Source organism: Bos grunniens, chromosome 22, assembly GCF_055505025.1.
Source record: "Bos grunniens cultivar Pamir isolate PY7600 chromosome 22, Bosgru_T2T1.0, whole genome shotgun sequence".
NCBI lineage: Eukaryota > Metazoa > Chordata > Mammalia > Artiodactyla > Bovidae > Bos > Bos grunniens.
This window is the reverse complement of record NC_141186.1, coordinates 18,410,341-18,426,236: the sequence shown is the minus strand read 5'-3', so window position 1 is coordinate 18,426,236 and position 15,896 is coordinate 18,410,341. Positions and strand designations below refer to the sequence as shown.

The following is a 15,896-nucleotide window of genomic DNA, read 5'->3' as shown; positions in this document are numbered from 1 at the left end:
CCGCTTTATTCACCTAAGTCAGTGGCCAGCATGGCACCAGCAAAAGTGTATGGAACTGCCACGAGCCAAAACAAATCCAGCTGCCTGGTTAGCGCACACTTCATACTGGCACAATCTGGAGGTACAGGAGAGGGAGGGGAGAGTGATGGTCTCCATCCATCACTTGTACAACCCAGGGCTGTCAATCACAGAAGCAAGGATGCCCCCTGCAGGTAACTGACAGTTCCTGGAGCCCACAGCATGTAGAGGCTCCTTTTCACCCCCTCCTATGGGAAACCTGGCAGAGAACAGCCATGGAGGTAGCAGGCTTGGGTTCTGGCAATAGGGGTTTTGTTTAGGCATAAGGGATGTCCTCATTAAAACAAGACATGAGATGGAACTTGCAGAGGAACACCAAGGAAAACAGAAAAATGTTCTCTAAACTCATCATGTGTCAGGGACCTCAGAGGGCACCTCAGGTCTTCACACTTTGCTTCCTTCATATTTACAAAGTGTCCACACTGCATAATCATAAAGGATTTGGTTTAGGTCATATCTGAACAGTCTAGTGGTTTTCCCTACTTTCTTCAACTTAAGTCTGAATTTGGCAATAAGGAGTTCATGATCTGAGCTGCAGTCAGCTCCCGGTCTTGTTCTTGCTGACTGTGTTTGCTTGATGTTACTAATGTTTTTACACGCATTTTAAAGGATTTACACTGAATGAAAAGTAGGTTTAGAAAATGGCAGCATAATACTTCTTTAATTTGATTGTCCTAGAAAGCTAAAGACTAATCAAAAAGGCATGGAACTATTAGAAAACATAAATCAGTTAGTGTCTTGGAAAGAAAGTGAAGTTGGTCATTCATGTCCAAATTTTTGTGACCCCATGGACTATATAGCCTACCATGTTCCTCCATCCATGGGATTTTCCAGGCAAGAATACTGGAGTGGGTTGCCATTTCCTTCTCCAGGGGTTCTTCCGGACCCAGGGATCAAACATGGGTCTCCTGAATTGCAGGCAGACTCTTTACCATCTGAGCCACCAGGGAATCCTAGTATCTTCTTATTCTGTGGGAAAAAAAGCTAGAATGTAACTTTAGTTAAATTGTTAAAAATAACTTTCGTGTCTGTTTCTAGGTTTTCTGTTTGTTTGACTTTCTGTGTTTCTTTCAGTCACAAGATTTTATCAGTGAGATGGTATAGTATAGAGAAAGGCTTTTGGAGTAAGGCATTTGAAGTTTCATTCCATCACTTTCCGGGTAACTTTGGGTACTGTATCAGTTATTTCTTTCTGGGTAATGGCTCCAAAACTAATTGCTTCAAAAACAATTTATTATTTCTCATGATTCTGTGGACTGACTGTACTCAGTTGAGGAGTTCTTTATTTTATGTGGAACATTTTGTTTACCACATTTTTGATCTCCAAACAGAAAAACAATGCAGAAATCAGTTTATTAAGAGACATACCCCCCACCCTGACACCTTGACACATACCCTTTCTCCTCCCACCTTCTGCCAACCTCAGTGATCCTCCAACATTTAGAACAACCAATCTCTGGGTCCTAGCTCAGCTCCTCCTCTGAAATTCTTTTGAAAACTTAGGACTTAGGTTGGGATGGTAAAGAATCTGCCTGCAGTGTGGGAGACCCGGCTTCAACCCCTGGGTTGGGAACATCCCCTGGAGGAGGGCATGGCAACCCACTCCACTATTCTTGCCTGAAAAATCCCATGGACAGAGGAGCCTCATGGCTACAGGCCATGGGTTGCAAGGAGTTGGACACGACTGAGTGACTACTCTTGCCCTTTCAAGACAAACAGAGCTAGGTCAGAGAAGCTCAAAAGAAGACTTTTATGCAAAAATAAATTAATGTAAGTTTCCAAAAAAATAGCCAAGGAGAAACCATCCCATGAGGCCAGGAATTTAACTTGTTTTGTTCATTGTTACATCCCCAGCCTCCAGAACAGCACCTGATGCAGAGTAAGCTCACCATAAACCTCTGTTTATGAAACAATGACTCACAGGACTCAAAGAAGTGAAGTCACTCAGTTGTGTCTGACTCTTTGCGATCCCATGGACTGTAGCCTACCATGCTCCTCCATCCATGGGATTTTCCAAGCAAGAATACTGGAGTGGATTGCCATTTCCTTCTCCAGGAGATCTTCCCAACCCAGGGATCGAACCCAGGTCTCCCACATTGCAGGCAGATTCTTTACCAGCTGAGCCACCAGGACTCAAAAGCCAGAGGCAAAGGGAAAGGTGAGACGTCAAAAAAAGGATGCCACAAGGAGGAGCCAACAGTCATCGCACATTTTGATCTAATTCAACAGACTCTTCAAAAGAAATATGAAAGAAAAAGTGTACGAATGAGTAAAATAAAATGTCTTTCCATCATCTAGCAGTTTTTTGTCTAATGTGTGTTCAGATAAACACAAGGTCAAAGGTCGTCCCTCTCTCCCCTTCCTCTACCCTTTCCTCCCTCCATCTCCTTTCTCCTCTTCTTTACTCCTCTTCCATCACGCCTTCCTTCACTCACACACATGCACACTCACTCACTCTCCATAGGAAACCCACCACTAAGTCTTGTGCTTTGAATCTCTGTCCCAAAGCCCCTTGTCGCGATCTTTTCACCTCTTTTCTGCTATGGTCTCCCAACATTCTCTTGCCTCAAGTCTCTCGTGGGCTTATTCTTTCTACACCCTGCTACCCAAGGGACCCTTATAAATGACCAGACTGCATCTTTCCTCCTTAGAGTCTGTAACCCCTCCTTCCTGCCTAAAGCACAGTGCGTAGGCATGGTTAGCCGGCATCCAAGACCCCACCAGCTTTACCTCCAGGTGCTACTGAGCACACTTTGCCTCGTAGGTCAACTGTCACGGGTCCTTGCTCCCATCATCTAATTGGCAAGTTCCTACCCATCCTTCAAGGCCCAAACATCTTAAGGACTCTGTGGACAAGTGAAAAGATTAAAAAAATTAAAATTAAACTAAATCTTTTGTGACAGCCAACATTTCTAGGAATAGAAAGTCATTGCATGCATTTTTTCAAAAGCCTGAAGAAACCCCTGGATGAAATGTTTAAGATCAGAATAATGCATATGCTTTCAGTTCCTGGCAGGGCTGAATCCCACATTTCTGTAGGTAGCTGATGTGCATGTGACCAGTTTCTTCTTAGTAAGAAGTACCTAAGTAATGGTGGTCTGGATACCACTGCTGTTCATCTATCTGGCATCATATTTTTCTTTGTATGATTTCTTAATTGCTTCATTTCCTGCAAGGATTGAGACTCCCAATTAGTTCCCTCTTTCTGAGGTAAAATAATACATTCTCTCTCTCGAGCAGTGAGGGTTAGAATAATTTAAGATCATATCACACGATGAGCACTTTGGAATTCATGTCACTCAATTTGTTTATTCCTCCCAAATAAAAGACAGGAAATTTCAGGAAGATAATACACTAATTATTTTGTGATATGTCCCTTTCCATTTCAGAAGCCACATGCCAAACATGATGGTCAGGTTTGGAGACAGTCCAAATACAAGTCCTTTTCTTGGTGGTGGGGGAGACTGTTCTTTATCATCTCAATCATGGACAATGTGCAAAGTCAAAGAACTTCAGAAGGTATGAAAAAACGACTAAATGGGGCTCAGTAAAAGTAAGAAATAGGAAACTATTGGAACTCCTGGTTCCAAATAGGAAAAGGAGTACATCAAGGCTGTATATTGTCACCCTGTTTATTTAACTTTTATGCAGAGTGCATCATGAGAAACGCTGGACTGGAAGAAACACAAGCTGGAATCAAGATTGCCAGGAGAAATATAAATAACCTCAGATATGCAGATGACACCACCCTTATGGCAGAAAGTGAAGAGGAACTCAAAAGCCTCTTGATGAAAGTGAAAGTGAAGAGTGAAAAAGTTGGCTTAAAGCTCGACATTCAGAAAACGAAGATCATGGCATCCAGTCCCACCACTTCATGGGAAATAGATGGGGTAACAGTGGAAACAGTGTCAGACTTTATTTTTCCGGGCTCCAAAATCACTACAGATGGTGACTGCAGCCATGAAATTAAAAGACGCTTACTCCTTGGAAGGAAAGTTATGACCAACCTAGATAGCATATTCAAAAGCAGAGACATTACTTTGCCAACAAAGGTTCGTCTAGTCAAGGCTATGGTTTTCTCTGTGGTCATGTACGGATGTGAGAGAAAGCTGTGAAGAAAGCTGAGAGCCGAAGAATTGATGCTTTTGAACTGTGGTGTTGGAGAAGACTCTTGAGAGTCCCTTGGACTGCAAAGAGATCCAACCAGTCCATTCTGAAGGAGATCAGCCCTGGAATGATGCTAAAGCTGAAACTCCAGTACTTTGGCCACCTCATGTGGACCTGCCGAGGTCCAGCCCCGGCTGATCCAGGAAGTTCGAAGTGGGCACGGCGTCGGCGAGGATCAAGATACAATAGCTTCAATTAGATATTAATTAGAGATATAAAGAGTAATAGAATGAGGATAGCTCAGTAGGAAAATTCAGTGGAGAAAAGAGGCCGAGTAGCTTGGTTTATGTGGGAAACCAATAAAACTTCAAGACAAGAAGCTTGCACCACTTACGTAGGCCACAGGCATCCTTCCGTTCTCCCGGAAGGAGAGGAGACACTGAGGCCTCCCCGGTCGGATCTTAGAAGCCCAGGCATAATTAGTAAGCATGGCGGGTTCCGCGCTACAGATGGAGACTCAGCCAGAGTTTGAGAGAGAGAGAGACATGGGGAGACCAGTCTTCCGAGGAACTGATCCCAATTCTTTATTTTCCATGGTCTACTTTTATACACTGAGATGTTATGCAAAAGTCACACGGGGTCAGCAGTCCTGACTTTTATCAAAGTCAGGTGCTTCATACAAATGTATACAGAGGTCTTAGGGGTGTTACATCATCTTCTGGCCAGGGGGCCTGCTGACAATTTATGACCCTCTCCTTGTGACAGCAGTCAGTCAACCAGGACACTTATTTCTCCAGGGGTGATTATTCTTAAAACAGACGCCACCCAAATAAAGTTACATTCCTATAGGGTGAGGGTGTAGTGGGTTTTAGTTAAGGAAAGAACTTATTTAGCCTAAGGTCTAATGTGATTTATATCAAAGGTTAATACTTATTTCTTCTATATATTCATTAATGTGTGTAAGGGCAGGGGATGTGGAGACTTAGCAACAAACATTGGCTCAACAAATAAAAAACCCTTCACCAATACAATTTCTAATCAGCCCACTATACTTATACTAATGGTTTTCTAACTTCTCTAAAGAACCTGTTTTTAGAAGATTTAAAGCATCTCATGCCTCTCATGGTTGGGAGGCTGTGAGCAATCACATGTGGCCAGACAAGCCTGTCAGGCAAGCTAGAGAACCTTCAGAGGAGTTTGTAGGTTAAAACACTCTTGTTACGCCCAGGAGTTTTTATTAACTGGAGCTCTAAGTTAACTCCTTCTCCGAAAGAGGTTGTGGGGGCCAGCCCCCCGTAAAGTCAGAGGTGTAGGTGAGAGCACAAAGTAGCAAAGTAGGGAGGCTCTGGTTATGGGGGTAGATGCTTGAGGATTTCCAGGGGGACTCTTGAGGCTCGATCCCACCTTTGCCTATGTCAAGCCTCCTTCCTCATGACCTTTGCCATGGGCGGAGTGCCTCACGCCGGCCCCCAACAAGTTGACTCATTGGAAAAGGCTCTGATGCTGGGAGGGATTGGGGGCAGGAGGAGAAGGGGACGACAGAGGATGAGATGGCTGGATGGCATCACTGACTCGATGGACGTGAGTCTCAGTGAACTCCGGGAGTTGGTGATGGACAGGGAGGCCTGGCGTGCTGCGATTCATGGGGTCGCAAAGAGTCGGACACGACTGAGCGACTGATCTGATCTGATCTGAAAAGTAAGAAAAAATTAAAATGTTCTGCAAAATCATCTCTTTAAATATAGTAAAAATATAATTTTAAAGGGGTAGAAATTGTATCCCTTTTTAATCTGAATTTCAAGTCCCTTTAAGGTAATGGTTGGCAATATTAAATTTGCGATGCAAAATCATTTTTAATTGCCTCTATGTTGCAAAGAATTTGAAATCAGGAGAGAGGTTAGATGGAGCAGGTAAATCATGATCAGAGAAATACTGTGATAGGGAACAACAGGAGTAGTACTTCTTCAGTGCAGTGTGCTTCTACTGTACACTGAACACAACACTAACGAAGGAAACTAAAGGAGACACAGGCAAATGAAAAGACATTCCATGTTCGTGAACTGGAGGAATATTTTTGGAGTACTCAAAGCCAACTCCAGATTTGATGTGATCCTTGTAAAAACACCAAAGGCATTTTTTACAAACATAGGAAATCCTCAAATTCATAGGGAACCACACACACACACACACACACACACACACACACACACAAATTAGACAAAGCAATCTTGAGCATTAAGAAAAAAGCTGAAGGCATTATCACACTTTCTTATTTCAAAATATACTAAAAGCTGTAGTACTCTAAACAGTATGGGAATGGCATAAATGCAGACATACAGACCAGTGGAATGTAACAGCTGCTAAATCACTTCAGTCGTGTCCGACTCTGTGCGACCCCATAGATGGCAGCCCACCAGGCTCCTCCGTCCCTGGGATTCTCCAGGCAAGAACACTGGAGTGGGTTGCCATTTCCTTCTCCAATGCATGAAAGTGAAATGTGAAAGTGAAGTCGCTCAGTCATGTCTGACTCTTCGCAACCCCAGGGACTGTAGCCTACCAGGCTCCTCCGTCCATGAGGTTTTCCAGGCAAGAGTACTGAAGTGGGTTGGAATGTAACAGAGAGCCCATAAATAAACCCATGCATCTGAGGTCAACTAATCTCTGACCAATGTGTCAAGAACACACAACAAGGAGAGGATAATCTCTTCATGGTGTTGGAGAACCTCATGCAAAGAAGAATGAGCCTAGCCTCTTACCTCACACCTTATATAAAAATCACCTTCAAATGGATTAAAGACTTAAACATGAAACCCGAAACTGTAAAAAATACTAGACAAAAAGTGTACAGGAAAAGCTTCTTGACATTGTTTTTTGACATTATTCTTATTCAATAAAATATTTACTGAAACCCTGAGTAGGCATTGTAGATATACAAGTGTGTAAGAGCTAGTCACCATGTTCACTAACTTCAGGGTCTAGCTGACAGGATACTGAACTCAGAAGTTTACAAATGCTGAAATCTCTGCTGCTGAAGAAAGGTGATTGTTCAAAAGACTACATTCCAATAAAAAAAAATTTACATTTGTAAGATGCAAAAATCATTTTGTTCCTAATACTCAAATGGAAATAAATTATGCATAAAACAAAAAGGAAAGCTGTGCTAATCCTCTGCTGAGGAGCAGTGGAGGAAGCTACTTTTGGAAGAGTAGTCATGGAAGGCTTCTCAGAGGATGTGACATCAAAAGTGAGACATGAGAGATAAAAAAGAATCGGTCATGTGAACATGATAAAATACAGCTACAATAGTACCACAGAATTTCTATAGCATCTACTTAGGTGAAATTGGGCAACCCTCAGAAAGACTCTGAATTGTGCATTGGACATCCATTATTCTTCATCAGCCTCTTTTTGTCCTCCCTAGATTGAGACGGCCCTCCAGTCAGAGGACTGATTGTCCTGATAAATGTTGCAGACTCAAAGTGTCAATCAGTCAGGAATTTCTCAGTATCTTAATACTACCAGCAATACACAGAAAATGGAATATAAATAGTATGTGTACATGTCTCTTAAAAAGAAGAGATACATATTTACATACATACATAGTATCTAAAGAAGTATCCAAAGACACTGAAGTCCATGAGATGCTGGAGTAAAAGTTGAAGATCTCAGGATGTGAACAGAGAGAGGAAACATTTTCACTAGCTACCCATATGTAACGTGTGGTTACTGCTGTTTGTTTGACAACCATGTAAAATTAGCCCTCTATATCCCAAGGTTCCATATCCCAGGAATCTATATCTGAGAATTAAACCAACCACAGACTGAAAATATTTGGGGAAAAAAATCCAGGAAGTTCCAAAAAGGAAACTTTAATTTGCCTCACTCTAGCAACTACTTCAACAGCATTTATATTTTTGACTGTTCACATAGCAAATCTAGAGAGGATGTGAAGCACACAGGAGGATGTGTGTCAGTTATATGCAAACATTATACCATTTTATATGTGACTCAAACATCTGTGGATTTTGGTATCCACAGGTGTCTTGGAACCAATCTCCCCTAGATTCAGAAGGATGATTGTATTACTGCATTATTTTTCAATTTTAAATGTAAAAAGCAAAAAGCTGACCAAAAAGACAGCTGCTGGAATCCCAAAGGAATGGACTACTAAGGTTGAGCTGAATACACAGAGGCAGAGGGTGGGAAAATTATTTGAGGGCTTGGAAGGCCTGAAGAGAGACTTGCTTTCTCCCTCTATTATAAGCAGCCTCACCCAGGGCTGGCAAGATGCCTTTACTATGCCACATTTAAGTTCATAGATAGATAAGATGCTATCTTGGCTTGTGACGCCATGACAAAATAAAGACTGGGTGAATTCAGCAACAGAAATTTACATTCTTGAAGTCTTGGAGGTTGGAAGTCCAAGATCAAGGAGTCAGCATAGTTAGAGAGTTCCCTTTCTGACTTCTAGGCAACCCCCTTCTAACTGTGTCTTTACATGATGGACAGAGAAAGCAAGTTTTCTGATACCTGTTCTTTTAAGGACACTAATCCTACCAGATCAGGGCCCCATCCTCATGACCTTACCTAACCTTAATTACCTTTCAAAGGCCTCATCTTCAAATATCTGACTGTGGGTTAGAACTTCAACATACAAATTTTAGGGGGACACAGTTCAGTTCACAGCTGATGCATCTTAAGCTGAGATGCACATCAATCCCATGATGCACATTCAGCTTGGAGGTACGGTTTAGAGGGAGAGTGCTTCAAGAACACTTCCCATGGTTCTCTGCCAAACCTTTGATCAGGAATGAGTATATTAATAGATCCAGCGTTGAGTATGGAACCTGGCATGAGAAAATGCTTTTGCCCTCTGCACCCAGGAAGACACAGACTAGAAATCAAGTAGGCTCATTAAGAAAGTATAAAGCGGATAATAAGAAAGCCTACTGCTGCCTACTGTCATCTCCCCTTGTATCAAAGGGTGGAAAACTACCCTATAAAACTCAGTAAAATGCCATCTGTGCTGCTGCTTCTGGAAATAGCTTAATTGATCGTATACCAGGAAATAAAGTGAAGCTTGCTTCTAATTCACTCAGCTCGGTCCCACCTCAGGGGTCTCAGTGACACGGATAGTGTGCATTATGCCTAATTTGGAAGTTTAAACTCTTCCTCTTGCAACAGATTTGGTTACCTAACATTTGAAATATCTCACCACCATTATGAGCCCATCTAGCAAACACACTGCCTTGGTTACAACCTGGCTTGAAAATCATCACTGCCCTGGAGTCTTTCTATTCCTAACATGGCTCACAGACAGAACACTGGAGGCCTGATGTATTTCTCTTAACACACTGTTTTCCCCTAGTTCCATAAAGGTTCCTTTGGTAAGAGAGGCAATATGTGTTTTATGAGAACAGAAGGAAAAGTTACATCAAAGAGAAATTAACAGGATGGCAACTATCTAGAAAACTAAATACAAACTTGTTTTATTGCAACTCACTCCTGAATTCCATTGAAACCGACAGGCTTGAGATCAATATTCCATCAGCCAGGTTGTCTCAACCCCTTGAGAATCTACAGGCTACACGCCAGCCTCCTATACAATACAATATTGACCCAGGCAGTGCCTGTAGTAGATATGGCTGCGCTCCCCTCCAGGAATCTGGACCCTCCTGATAACCCACACTTGGCAGCCAGAAAGATCTCTTATCAGTTCATTATCTGCTGGGCAGAGAATTCTTTCATAGCACAATTGGTGCTTCAAAATATACACAGAGTCATTCAAACCAAGTGTTGAGATCCTTAGAATGCCAAGGTGCTTCTGTTAATTCTATTTTACAAAGTACTTACTGCAATCTGTGGCTGCACTCCCAAGAAATTGAATATTTTGATTCCTGATCTAGAAGGTATATCTCAAGGGTTTTAAATCTTCCGTTTCAGCAAGGGGTGATGTCTTTTTCTTCCCAGTGGACTTGTTTCTACTTGTACCTGTACATGCTATCCTTGGGGCATGCCACAGCACAAATTACTTTAAAAATAGAAAATGCAAAGGCCCCCCAAAAAAGTCACGGGAGTAGGTAACCCAAGTCTGCAAGGCAATAACAGCTACCTTGTAGACACACTTAACACATACCAGGCACCAATCTAAATGCTGTAGACACAATTTAATTCTCACAGAGATGGAGGAGGCAGGCACCATTTCTACAGAGGAAGAAACTGAGGCATAGAGAGAATAAGTAATTTGTCCAAAGTACAAAGGGCTGGGGCATACATGCTGAGAAGGCTTCTGATTGGTTTTAGCCCAAACACCAGCCATCATTTCACTTTTTCTTCTATGACTGTACATTCACACTATGTTGGCTAATCATCTTAAGTAAAGGAAGTTTTATTTGCTTGTTCTACATTTTTAAAAACATTTTTATTGAAGTAAAGTTAGGTTACAATATTATGTTAGTTTCAGGTGTATAGCAAAGTGATTTGATATGTATACATAGTCTTTCAGATTCTTTTCAATTAGCGATTATTACAAGGTATTGAGCGTAGTTCCCTTTGCTATACAGTAGGTCCTGGTTGGTTAGCCAAATTATGTAAATTAAATAATCTGGAGGGGATAAAAAACAAACCCTTCAAGACAAACAAGAACAACTCAACATTACATCCCTGAAATTCTTAGCGATCTTATGGAACTACAATAGTGACCCCGACTCCTCACCTATTCTGCATTAAGTGACTGACGTAATCAGGTGTCCTTATGCAAAGCAGATATTAATGAAAGGAGAAGTGGTGCGTGGGGAAAGGGAAAACTCTCAATGCTGTTCTAAACCACTGTAATCTCCACAAAGTCCCCTCCAGAGACGTGGCCTCTGTTGAGACAGAAAGGGAAAAAAAAAGTTGTTTTCTAAATACTGTATGATTTCACTTGCACGTGAAATCTAAAAAAACACAACAAATAAAACAGAAGCTGAGTCAGACACAGAACAAACAGGTGGTGGCTAGAGTGAAGCGGGGCCAGGGAGGAAAGAAATAGATGAGAAAGGTCTCAGGGTACAGACTTCCAATCGTGAGTCACAGGTGTGAAATGTACAGTGTGGGGAATAGTCAATAACTAAGTAATATCTCTGAATGGTGAAAAATATCATCACTAGACTTACTATGGCGATCGGTATGAAATGTATAGAAATTTTGAATCCCTATTTGTGAAAAAGGAACTAAAAGTGTTTGAGGTTGATTATACTTCAGAAACAAAACAAACTCATAGAAAAGATCAGATTTGTGGTTTCCAGAGGCAGGGGAGGGTCGAGTGTGGTGGGGGAGCATGGATTGGATGGAGGCAGTCAAAATGGTACAGACTTCCAGTTATAAGAGAAATAAGTGCTATGGATGTCAGGTGTAACTTGATAAATACAATTCATAATGCTGTATGTTACATACGAAAGCTGTTTAGAGGGGAAACCCTAACACGTCTTATCCCAAGAAGAGAAAAATCAGTGAGAAAAAAACACAGGGCGATGAACTTCTTAGAGACTCCGTGACACTGCTGGGCAACATCAATATTGCACACACTTCAGGGTTGTGTGTGGAGACCGCACGCAAGGACGCTGGGGCCAGGTTGACTGGGTTCAAATTGTGCCTCCAGCACTTCACTGACCTTGGGAGAGCCTGTTTCATTTGTAAAATGAGGACAATTGCTTCTACTTCATATGATTTTTTAAAGGATTAAACAGATTAACATACAAAGCACTTAGAAGACAGCATGGTTCTGCATCACTGCTTGCTAACCCAATGACTGTATGCATAATATAATCTCATGTATACAGACTTTCCACCACAGTAACCCTTACTATGTATGGGTTGAGAGACTTTGTATTTGTTCACCTCATCATAGCAGTTTCGTTTGTATGGAGGGTCTATGATTAAAATGCAAGTTCCTATGAAATTTTTTTAAAGTGTCTTCTCTCTAAGATAACCCCCCTCCCTCCTATCCTCTCAGAATTAGTGCCTGGGTGACGTATGCACATCTTACCTGTGAATTAATTGCACCCCGTGTCCACTGATCACCGGTGTCCACCAATCTACCTTCCACTTGCTTCAGCATAGCCTGCACCCCTACCCTATTCTGTCCAGTACAGTGTGTACCAGACACCCATCCCCCAGTGTCCAGGCAGTCAGAGCAGGATACATGGGGTGGATCCACAGGCCCATCACGTGGGTCAAGCTGACTACACGCGATCACCAGATCATTGACTGCGTCACTGACTCTTTGCTCCTAAGAGAGGAGGAGCCAATGGAATGCGTGGGGAGAGCAAACCCCTGCTATGCATGCCACCATGCTCCATTCCCAGGCCTAAGGCGGATATCACTAATCAGTTTCCAATGAGCCAAAATTGTCACAACTTGTCTTCTCCGTCAACAAGCATTTTCAATAGGCCAGGAACTGGCACATCAGTTTAAACCTCTTTGCTGCCCCCAAATTTGCCAGTACTTAAGATACTCCACATTAATAAATCTGTTCCCTATTAGACTGAAATCAAGGACACCTAATCAATAGCTATTTTTTTAAATCACAACATATTTGCTCATCTCCTGTCTGACAGTCATTATTTTCCATAGCTCCTCCGAGGCTATCAAAAGCTTTGTCTACATATAGCCTAAAAGAACCTCGGGACTTAGTTTGTCAGGATCAGGAAGTTTGGAATATATCAACTGATTTATTGATTGATTCAAACTCAAATTTTTTTGAGTAGCAGCCCCAGGCAAGACCCTGCTTGGGTCCAGCTGGTTATCTCCTCCACATTCCCTTTACACTGCTCATCTCTCAAGAAAATATCCCCTCTTAGTTCTCGATACCGCATAACAGACAGATTAGACAGAGTTTGACTCTGCCCTACCCCAGCAAGATCAAAGAACTCTGAACTCAACATGGAAACCCTGGAAGAGAGAAGATGACATAGAAGTGTTACAAGGGAAGCTTAAATCTAATCTTACTGATTTTACATTTTGTCACGGTGAAAGCACTTTACCTGCCTATTCCTTGACCACCTCACTCACCAAAAGGAGGGTTCATAACATTAGGGAAACCACTGAGCAAAACCCCCACGCTGGGCAAGCACACTGGTAACCACTTGCCTGAGTTATCTCACAACAGAAGTCCTGGGAAGGAAGGCAGAAGTAACAGGCTACACACCACCAACCGGAAGAATTCCAGAGTGGTCAAAACAAGCAAGGAAATGTCAGTCCATAGGTCCTACCAACCTCCCAGAATGTGTATCAGCAGGAAGGACCCTGAGTCAGAATTCTTGCTTAACCGGAGACAACCCAGAAACTAACCCCCTTCCCATAAAACCCGAGACTGAAAGCCACATGGCAGAGCAGTTCCGCTGAGTTGCCTTACCCTGCTGCTCTTTCCCCAGGTGCCCCTTCCCAATAAAGTCTCTTCCTTTGTCAGCACATGTGTCTCCTCGGACAGTTCATTTCCGAGTGCTAGATAAAAGCCCACTGCTGGACCCTGCAAGGGGTCTCCCTTCCTTCAGCAGTAATCCAAAGTTGGGACCAAACAACGATGAAAATTAACAACACGACTCAAAGAGGCTCAGTCACTTTTTTCAAGTATCTGAAAGGAACTCAGGGGGCAGAAGACCTGGAAGGCAGCACTCATAATATACCAGGTACAAAGCTGAGCCACAAATGGGCATCAAAGACAGAAGGTATCAGGAAAGGGTTTCTGAATCAATGCAAAGGACACTTGAGCCTTCAGAGCAGCCCAAGGAAGGAGGATCCTCAAGGGTAGTAGTAAGGAGCTGCCCAGTTTGGGGAGGTAATCAAGTGAGGCTGTAAGTAGAAAAGGGGGAGAGTTCATGATCACCTTATCTATCTTTATAATCTGGTACACAGTGGGTGCTCAATAAATACGTCTAAAAAAGGAAGGGGAGGAAATATATGAAGACAGAAACCTTATTTCTTGAGGGAATTCTTGCTCTCAGAGTGGCTGGACTAGATGGGTTTTGGTCCCTCTGATCTGAGGTGCTGTGGCTCTAAAAACAAGTGACTACTAAGGGACAGAGCTCCCCCTACTGGACAGAAGCCTTTTCAACTCTGCATCTTAACCGTTTAGCTCTTGGAACTGCAAGGCAGGAACAAGGCTGCTCACCAACTCCTGCCGGATCTGAAGAGGTCCCTGTTCAGTGTTCACACCTTGGTCTGGAGATTCCACTGTAGGAAAGTGACATTGTCAGAAGCAGTGAAAATACTACTGGTCAGGACCCCCTGGTGTAGCCTTTATGGATACCCCATTTTCTTCACTCAAAGAATCGAGAGATCTCATCTATAGTGTGTTTGTGAGGGAGAGAGTGAGTGTGTGTATGTGTGTGTGTACATGCACACCTATGTGTGTGTAGAGATGGAGAAGAGTGATACAGGAAGGTTTTCAGGGAAAAAAATGTGATTTTTTTTTTGAGCTGATGTCTGAAGGGCAAATGGATTTTATGAGATAAAGTAGGTGCTCACTATTTATAAAAGTTGTCTGACTACAGAATGCCTCATTCCTGTTTCAGTTTATTTAATGGTTTTTGCTTGCTTGCTCCTGAATAGGGGCTTTTCTGGTGGCTCAGATGGTAAAGAATCTGCCTGCAATGCAGGAAACCCGGGTTTAATTCCTGGTTAGGAAGATCCCCTGGAGAAACGAATGGCAACCCAGTATTCTTTCCTAGAGAATTCCATGGACAGAGGAGCCTGCTGGGCTACAGTCCATGGGGTCGCAAAGAGTCAGACACGACTGAGCAACTTCCACTCCTGCAAAGACTGTGAATAGACTGAATAGACTGTGGGGACTCTGAGGGCAAGGGCCTCAGCTTTCACACCTGATAGCCCTTAACCTGAATTATTTAACTAGAGGATACCAGGCGATTTCAATTCTCTAGACTGAACTAAGGAATTAGACCAGAAATCTGTGTTGGCTTTATTTTCAGCAGTATCACCTTTGACTTGGAAATAATTGGAACATTAATAGCACTGAAAATTTAACACTCAAATCTGGCTCACAGGTGTCATGTTAAAAGAGCCTTGATAATATGAAATCCTTCTTACCCACTGTGAGAGGTTAATGCACGGCGAGTCATGAATATCCACTGGGGTTGGAGGGAGTCAAGAACACTAACTGCTAAGACGAGCAGCTAAGGTATAGACAAAACTTGCTCTTAATGAGAAGGAAGGGGAAAGTGACATATTGAGCACCCACTAGGATCCAGAGGGAGCTTTGTGCTACTGCATTTGCCCTCCTGTATTTCATATGAAAAGGGTGTGGTCAAATTCAACTGATGGGTAAACTGACATTTGAGGTCTTGGGTCACGGTGGTTGCCTACTAGTCACCATTAAATTTATGCCAGTCTCTTCCAAATTACACAGCAACAAAAATAGTTTTGGAGCCATTGCCATGTACCAGGCTCTGTGCCCGGTATTTTCTATAACTGCATCACTGACTTAATCCTGGGAACCACTGTTTCCCTTCCTGGGTGGATGTAGCGGAGCTCCAAGAGACCCTGTAACTCACCCAGAGCCACACAGCTGCTGCACGGAGGGGGCAGGACTCTTTATCCAGGTCTGTCTGACTTCAAAGGCCTGGCTGCTGGACACACAGCCACCCCTGGGCACCAGACGGACAGGCCTAGAGGACTCAGGAGGCTCGGACCACATGGGAAGTCATCCATAGGGA

At 42.8% G+C, this 15,896-nt stretch overlaps 1 protein-coding gene across 29 annotated transcripts in view; it reads right to left on the bottom strand.

The window, feature by feature from the left end:
• The window catches only part of LOC147348186 (uncharacterized), a 732,824-nt gene that overhangs the window by 545,748 nt on the left and 171,180 nt on the right, over positions 1–15,896 (bottom strand). For 2 of the 29 annotated variants that reach the window (XR_015151152.1, XR_015151155.1), the window contains exon 2: positions 2,809–2,924. The exons of 25 other annotated variants lie outside the window; for them this stretch is intronic. The gene's annotated coding sequence lies outside the window, so the exon portion shown is untranslated. Of the gene's footprint in view, positions 1–414; positions 1,048–2,808; positions 2,925–13,803; positions 14,017–14,335; positions 14,398–15,734; positions 15,849–15,896 lie in introns of those variants that run through there. 2 more of the 29 variants (XR_015151157.1, XR_015151154.1) reach the window with 2 other exon arrangements.